Source organism: Leucoraja erinacea, chromosome 5 (genome assembly GCF_028641065.1).
Source record: "Leucoraja erinacea ecotype New England chromosome 5, Leri_hhj_1, whole genome shotgun sequence".
Classification (NCBI taxonomy): Eukaryota; Metazoa; Chordata; class Chondrichthyes; order Rajiformes; family Rajidae; genus Leucoraja; species Leucoraja erinaceus.
The window spans coordinates 70269587-70277176 of NC_073381.1; positions in this window are offsets into that span (position 1 = coordinate 70269587).

Below are 7590 nucleotides of genomic sequence, written 5' to 3' on the forward strand. Positions count from 1 at the left end.
TGTCTCCTGTATATTCAATGAAGTGGCCCGGTATATTACACAGATCCAATGTGCCTCAATGATTACAACGCAAAGTGTAAATTACGGGGTATGCAACGAAAAAAGACACCCGTGTAAAATGTTTTGCAGATCAAACAGATCTTATCCGTACAGTGAGCGTGATGTCGCAACTAAATTATCTGGTAATACCTTGCAGAATAATTTTTACTCTGTCCAAATTTCTACTATAAAGTAGTTAGCTCACGCACAACATTGTAAAATAACCAACAAGGGCAAGGAGATGTTCTCGTTGGCCCTTCTACAAGGTAGAGAGCTTTGAATTTTATCGATGACTGTTATTCTTTTAGAAAACACTGTTTTTTTTCAAAAATGCGGGAAATTAATACCGAGTGTGTTAACTAAATATCAGTTCAAGTTGGTGGCTTTCTTGTTTACAAGTATCTTCGCGTAAATAAAAACTACTTATGTTTTACTGGAAAGGAACATGACGGTGTATTCAAGTTAAAACCGGGCAATGCTTATAAGAGTGGTAAATAATTTAGGTCAATGTATTTTGACTTCCGCGTAGTAAAAGTTATCCAAAGTCCTTCAAATTATTATCCAATATCATTAGATTCAAAAGAATAACATGTTACGCAGGGCTTTAAGCAGGGAAGTGATACTTAGAAATTAGATTCTGGAGGCAAAGTTGTACAGTTGCTGTCCATAATAGAGACAATGGAGTGAGTTGATCGACGTTCAACTTTAAAAAAATCCTCAGCAATACCAAACTTGTGGTAACCATTGTGACTAAAATCATAAAACAACAAAAATAAACCCCTTCCTATTTTATAACTTGTAAACGAACGTTCCCTAGATTTGCAACAGCAACGGCCCCCTTTCATATTCAAATGCATTGCTGTTCCTTTAATCTTGTGTCATGAAAGTTCTTTGCAATTATTTCAGTTCAGGGATACAATCTTTAACCTACTGTGGATTTTGGTTCAACCCTTCTGGGACTTTGATTTTCACAGTACTTTTACTGTGGATGTGTACATATAATTTATAATTTCTGTTTTAAAATTTCAGTACTATCAATTGACATGCGAGTTCCTGTGGGGTTTGCTTTAGACATTGCTGCTCGGGGGAATGGGCATATCGTTTAATAGGAGTTCGGTAGTTGAAGTTGGAAATCAAGTTTAATGTTGATGGGAATTAGTAGCTTGCGTGGTACATTGGTGCGCGTACACATGCGGAGAAAAAGATTAGGAGTTTAACAAAAATGATACTGTAGTCATAGGAAAGATCAACGCGTCAAAAAATGCTGCTGATATTTTAAAGTATTCCCTGCATTTGGGAAATGAATAGAAATGTACCGTTAGATTTTTCTTTGTAATTTTGTGAAAATAATTAGGGGAATATCGCACTCTATTTCCAGTTACGCTAGATCCATGGCTTCCGCAAGTGAAAAATCTGCTTAATATTTAAAAACAACCAGGCACATAACAAGTAAAAGGAAAAAAAAATCAGTTTTCTTCACAATGTGTAAAAAAATCATCCCTATACAGTTAGAAAGTTTATGACTGTATTTACTTTTTATCCTTAGTCCCAAAGCAATAGAAAAAAAAAGAACAGAACGGAAAGTCAATCAATTATTAATCCATTTGCAATTGTTGACTTTCGAGGGATTGGGAAAAGGATCTACGTTTGTGCATCGTTAATAAAAGTGCGAGTTAATACAAGATCAGGTTATTTGCTCGGTCTGCCGACCAATCCTTAATTCACCGAGAGAATTTTGCATGAAATGCTGGAACGAATGTACACAGGCACAACAAAGTGTGGCTCCAAATACCGAGAAATGTTGCCAGAAAATAAAGGGGTTATTTTCGAAAGATAGCTAACGACGCTGCTAATAATTTGCTATGGAAACTATTTCGAGGAAAGTCTAATTTACAAGGGATATGTCAATTGCTGTCATTTGTTCCTCTGAATATGTTGCAAACAAATTTGAAACAGAAGAACATTTCTAACATGTCTGAAAGGTTTTCTCTTTGATCCTCTGATTTAGTTTTCCAATTCACAAGAGCCAGATTAATTCGCAACATTTTAGTCAGCTCGAAAAATCTAAGCGTTTATTTTCTCGAAAAAAAATATTGCGAATTACTCTGGCTTGTGAATTGCAAAACTGAATCAGGGGATCAAAGGGTAAACCTTTCAGACATGTTAGACATTTTATTTCGAGAAAATAAAAGTTACTTCCACATTCCAGCAGAGCTGTGCTCCTGCTGGGTGGGGGCACTACGAAGGTAGCCTCGGCGAGTAGCACTGCTGTCGGCTATATTGCTGAATGTTTACTAACAATTCTGGCAACTTTCTAAAAACATTTAGGCAAGTGAATGCTATGCTGCTTCAGATAGGATATATCTTGTCAGTTGTTAAGTACGGTTAATCGCTGGCCTCGATGGATACATATTTCCTTAATGGAAATGTGATTTGAATATTTTTTCAGCACCGACACATTCAATAGCACATCCAAACTTCCCAACATGCACACGAAATGTGAAGTGTTTTGAAAGTTGGTGTGTCTGAGTATGTTAGACTGGGGATCGCGGTTCCAACTCTTCGAGCGTGGTACAACGGTGTCCCCTATCGGTTAAAATAAGAAACTACAACTTTCCATGGTTTTCAAAACCTGCAACAAATACAAACAAAAACCTGTCCGAAATGAATGCTTAAAAAAAAAGAAATTCTATACTGCGACATCATTGCTTTTAATCTTTTTTTTTGCGGGGGGAGGGGGGATTAAACTGAACAGAATTGTTTGAGAATTCGATGGAAAGTAAGATTTATTTGCAGAATCGGTAACACATCCAGCGTGGCCAAATCATTTGCTGATTGTTCTTATCAGAGTGACTGTTCTCTCTGATCAATCAATCATACATTGATCAGTCCATCTGAAACCTGGGTCCACAGTTTTATTGCGATGTACTGCACAGACAAGTAATAAAACACGGATTCCATTACAATCTCAAATTGTCATGTTAGTTCATTTAAGATGTCATGGTATAACTGCCACCGTGCAATGTTTATCATTAATTAAACAAAATGTTGTTATATTATGGTCAATACCAGTTAGTTCCGGTGAGTGACAATGTACATGTTAATGAGATTATTTAGTTTCAATTGAAGGTGAATGATATTAGTTCTACTCGGTAACACACTAATATGATGCTCTCGATAAAATGCAAAGCATTACATAGTCCCGCCCTGCGACAATCACTCTGGCTGAATTCAGAACATCACAAGTAATTATTATTCCTTAGATAAAAGTCTTATTCGGGATTCCTTTAAAACGTCAGCTGCAAGCACTTGTATTCACGTGGCCGCACATGGCAAAATATAGCCGATTTCATTCAGTAGAAATATTAGCTTCCCGGGTCACCGAGTTCAACTTCGTTTCCATTTCTTCCAAACCCGAGTGAGTATCTGAGGTTGCTGCGAGTTTCAGAACTACTGTCGTGGCATTACCAGCAGACACGCCATTAGGATATTAAGGTTTGCAAGTTGTGACAGCCGAAAACAACATTAAAATAGTTTTATCATGTTATGATTATATGAGATATGTATCGTTGGCAGAATGGAGGAAACCACCACGTTTATGGTTTGAATGTGAAGTTACTTTATGGGTTATCATTACAATCGGATTATTTCACTTCACATAACACATCGTTTTTAAAGTACAAACTGTAACAGGTGACAAAACCAGCATTAGCTTTTGAGCTAAATGAACGATATTCAACATTAAACAAAGACGTATAAAAAATATTTGGTATTATTTGCAAATTTATTTTAATAGGTATAGTTTAACCCACGTGTAAGGAATTTGCTCAGCTTTGCTCGATCGCTAAATGCGGAAACTATCTAGATTTCTGCTTAAGCACCCGGTATCAAAAAGAACTTTGACGTTCTCTAAGTTGTTGAGGTAACCGAGATGAAGTCCACAAACAGCAACGAATTGACTTTCCTTTCGTACTCCAACACACAATACAACTTTGAAAACAAGCTCGCCCCTGGGATGCTGTAATTTACACTGTATATTTTTAATATCTTGGTATTGCAATGTTTATCATGGCTTATATATGTGTGTTATTGTATTTCGATTAAGAGGAAGTTTTTTTTCATGCCATTCACGGAGTTACAAATGTTTCCCGCAGCGCCCTTCGGCGATAATAACAAAATGTAGTTACGGATAACGAGTGTGGCGAATACGAGGATGCTTAATTGGTGGAATATCTGTCCGGGGGTCGAGTTTTTGTTTTATATAAAGGGGAGACTAAGGTAGTGGATGATTTAAATTGCACACAATTAAAGAAGGAGGAATCTGAGGAGACTTTGTTTCTTTATTTTGGAATGAACAAGAGTCAGGTTTCCAAATAATGTGTGACCTATTTTTGGAATTGCTATCACATTAAAAAGAGAATGTGTCGAGTTAACAGACGTTTACAACAAACACGGCATTCCGAATATTGTAATGCAGGCAATGCCTGATTAGGGGAATATTCCTACTGAAGAAGGTCAATGAAACAAGCCCTTGGTTCACTTTGTCATTTAACAACTAGCGCGCAGTCAATCCGTCCTTACCATATACAAACAGCTTTAGGATTTCACTGACTGCCTTGATGTCAGGTACGATCAAATCCATCCTTCCCTCGTCACGTCTGATATGGACATTTTAAGGAACATCCTGTGAATATTCCACATCACAATGTCTACTATTCAAGTTTCTTCATTGGCTGCAAAGCGCTTTTGTGGTCACGAAGGTTCTTAGAGGCTTAGAGCAAGGAAATAGGCCTTTTGACCCACCGCGTCCAAACCGATCTTTCTACGTTAATCCTCTATTTACTCCCCTCGCATCCCTTTTCATTCCGCTCGCCCTATTAGCGCCATTTATTCCCTATTGTTCATTGTCATACCCTCCTACACTGTCTTCATTCCTTATGCGAACTTACAGCATGAACACAGTGGCCTGCCCACACCCAAGGCCCGGATCCAGTTAAATTCCTCATCGTTTGCATTGATCGTCAAAAGACCGTGGTCTGAAATGTCAGTGCGTTTACACAAGAGATGGGCGGAAATTAAGCGTTGTAACATTTTGCAACGCCCCACTCTGTACTGTTTAGTTTTGTGTTTGTTTAATAATAACTTTAAGAGCAGGAGCCTACATCTCCGTTCAACCAAAAAGGCTCAACTTACTCATTAAGCTCAACTATTCCGACCTCATTAAAGCTCTCCTTAGGTTGCTTGAAAGGCTAAATAAAAGTACGGAGTCAGTACGAAATCAATGTTTCCAAACCGGTTCACACTCACAATCAAAGCTTGCAAATGGATTTAAATTGAAAATGAATGTCAAGAAGCCAACCTTGAACAGGTGCTTCTGCCAGCGGGAAGCACCTCCACCGACCCACTTCATGAATTAAACAAGCCGCCTATGTTAGGCGTGTTACCGGAGTCTTTAAGATTCCCTCTCTCCATACTGCTGTGAAGAAATAAATTTGGGATGGGGGTAAAAAATTGTTTTTTTTTTTTGTGATTGGCAAGTCTAGATTTTGCAGGCAATAACTTGGCAGGACATGTACCGCATTGAAGGCCAGGGATTGAACAGAAAAGGCGCATCGTCGGCAAAATGTGCTTGAGTTTGTTATGTCAGGACTCCAGTATGGATTCATGCAAGTAACCTATCTCAGAATTGCTTTTCACCGTCGTGAACCTGACAATTAATGATCATAGGCTCCCACCTTGATTTTAATATGATATATAAATATATGAATGGCGATTTGTTTAACACGAACGAAAGTCTGCTCAATACCAAACACACGACATCAAGATTTCAAATTTGACTAGATCGCACCGAACACTACCTCGAATTAAAAATTGGTCCACTTTCTTGCAAATATTAAATTATCGCAATTTGAATTATTGATCCAACTTCCTTGTAACCAATCTCAACTTTGAAGAGATCATTTAACATCTTGCAGTAATTTGATTTAAAAAAAATCTACAGTAGGCCTAGATTTGTTATTTTCATTATATGCAAAATAATCTAACTAAAATGTTTATTGAAACACTATAAGACTAATTCTTGTTCATAGGGAAACACATTAAATCATACTTTGTAGCATTTAATTAAACTAAATCTCAATCCAATCACCAGCACACGTTATGGTAAATTTTACAAAGAAAATATATAATATCTGGCGGGGAAAAAAATGTAGGAAGAACTCGACCGGTCAGGCAGCATATATGCAGGAAAACAGGCAGACGGCATTTTCGGTGCAGACCTCAGATACCTGATCCGCTGACTCCTCCATCAATTTGGTTTTTTTTACTCAAGATTCCAGCATCTGCGGTCTTTTATGTCTCGATTGTTTGCGAAGACTGATACAGTAAGGACTGTGGCGATGCTTCAGTCTGGTTTCAACGTTTTTCACAGAGATCCGTCATTTAATCTTCAGCCTAATAATATTTAACACACTCTAAAATTATTATTTTAAGTGAATAATCTAATTTCAATTAAAGTAAGGTGCCTGATGGCATTCGACTCGACGAGCGAAGTAGAGCATTGGCTTTATAAATGTCATAAAAACACAGTAAAATGTTAATTTTCAGATTCTCCCGAAAATGACAAAACTGGTTCTTTGTAAAAAAAATCGCAATATAGAGTTAACACATGTGTTAACGTTAAGACTGGCACTGCGTTGTACAGTGCACATATATTTCTTAGTGACACATCTCGATAAAATGAAGAGTTATACAGCTAATTGTAATTACGGAACTTCAGTTACCTACAGTTTAAACATCGGCAAAACCCATTGAAAGCAATTGATTAGTCAGTTTCCAGTTATAATCGGGGTAAAGGAGAGACTCAGAATATGTTGACAAGGTACTAAATTAATACTTTGTACTTGTATTCACCAAGTAAAAGGACATGGATGAGTTAGATCTGTGTGGGTTTACTAAGTTGGAGTTCATAAATTCATAAGTTACAGGAGCAGAATTAGGGCATTCGGACCATCAAGTCTACTTCACCATTCAATCATGGTTGATCTATCTTTCCATCTCAACCCTATACACCTGCCTCCTCCCCATAACTCCTGACACCTGTACATTCAAGAATCTGTCAATCTTTGCCTTAAAAATTACCCAATGACTTGGCTTCCACAGCAATGAATTCCACAGAATCACCATTCTCTGACTAAATAAATCCTTCCTTATCACCTTTCTAAATCTCCATCTATTATTTGGAGACTTTGGTCCTAGACTCTCCCATTAGTGGAAACATCCTCTCCACGTCCACTCTTTCCAGTCCTTTTATTATTTGGTGTGATAGAGAAGCAGATGATGTTGGAACCATTGAAAAGCATGATGATAAATCCCTAAGGCCTGATCAGATCTATCCCAGGCTATTGAGTGAGGCAAGAAAGGAGATTGGAGGGGCCTTGATGAAGATCTTTCTATTACCTCTAAACACAGGCGGGGTCACAGATGACTGGAAAGTAGCCAATGTTTTTACTTTGTTTAAGAAGAGAAGTAGATATTATCCAGGAAGTTATC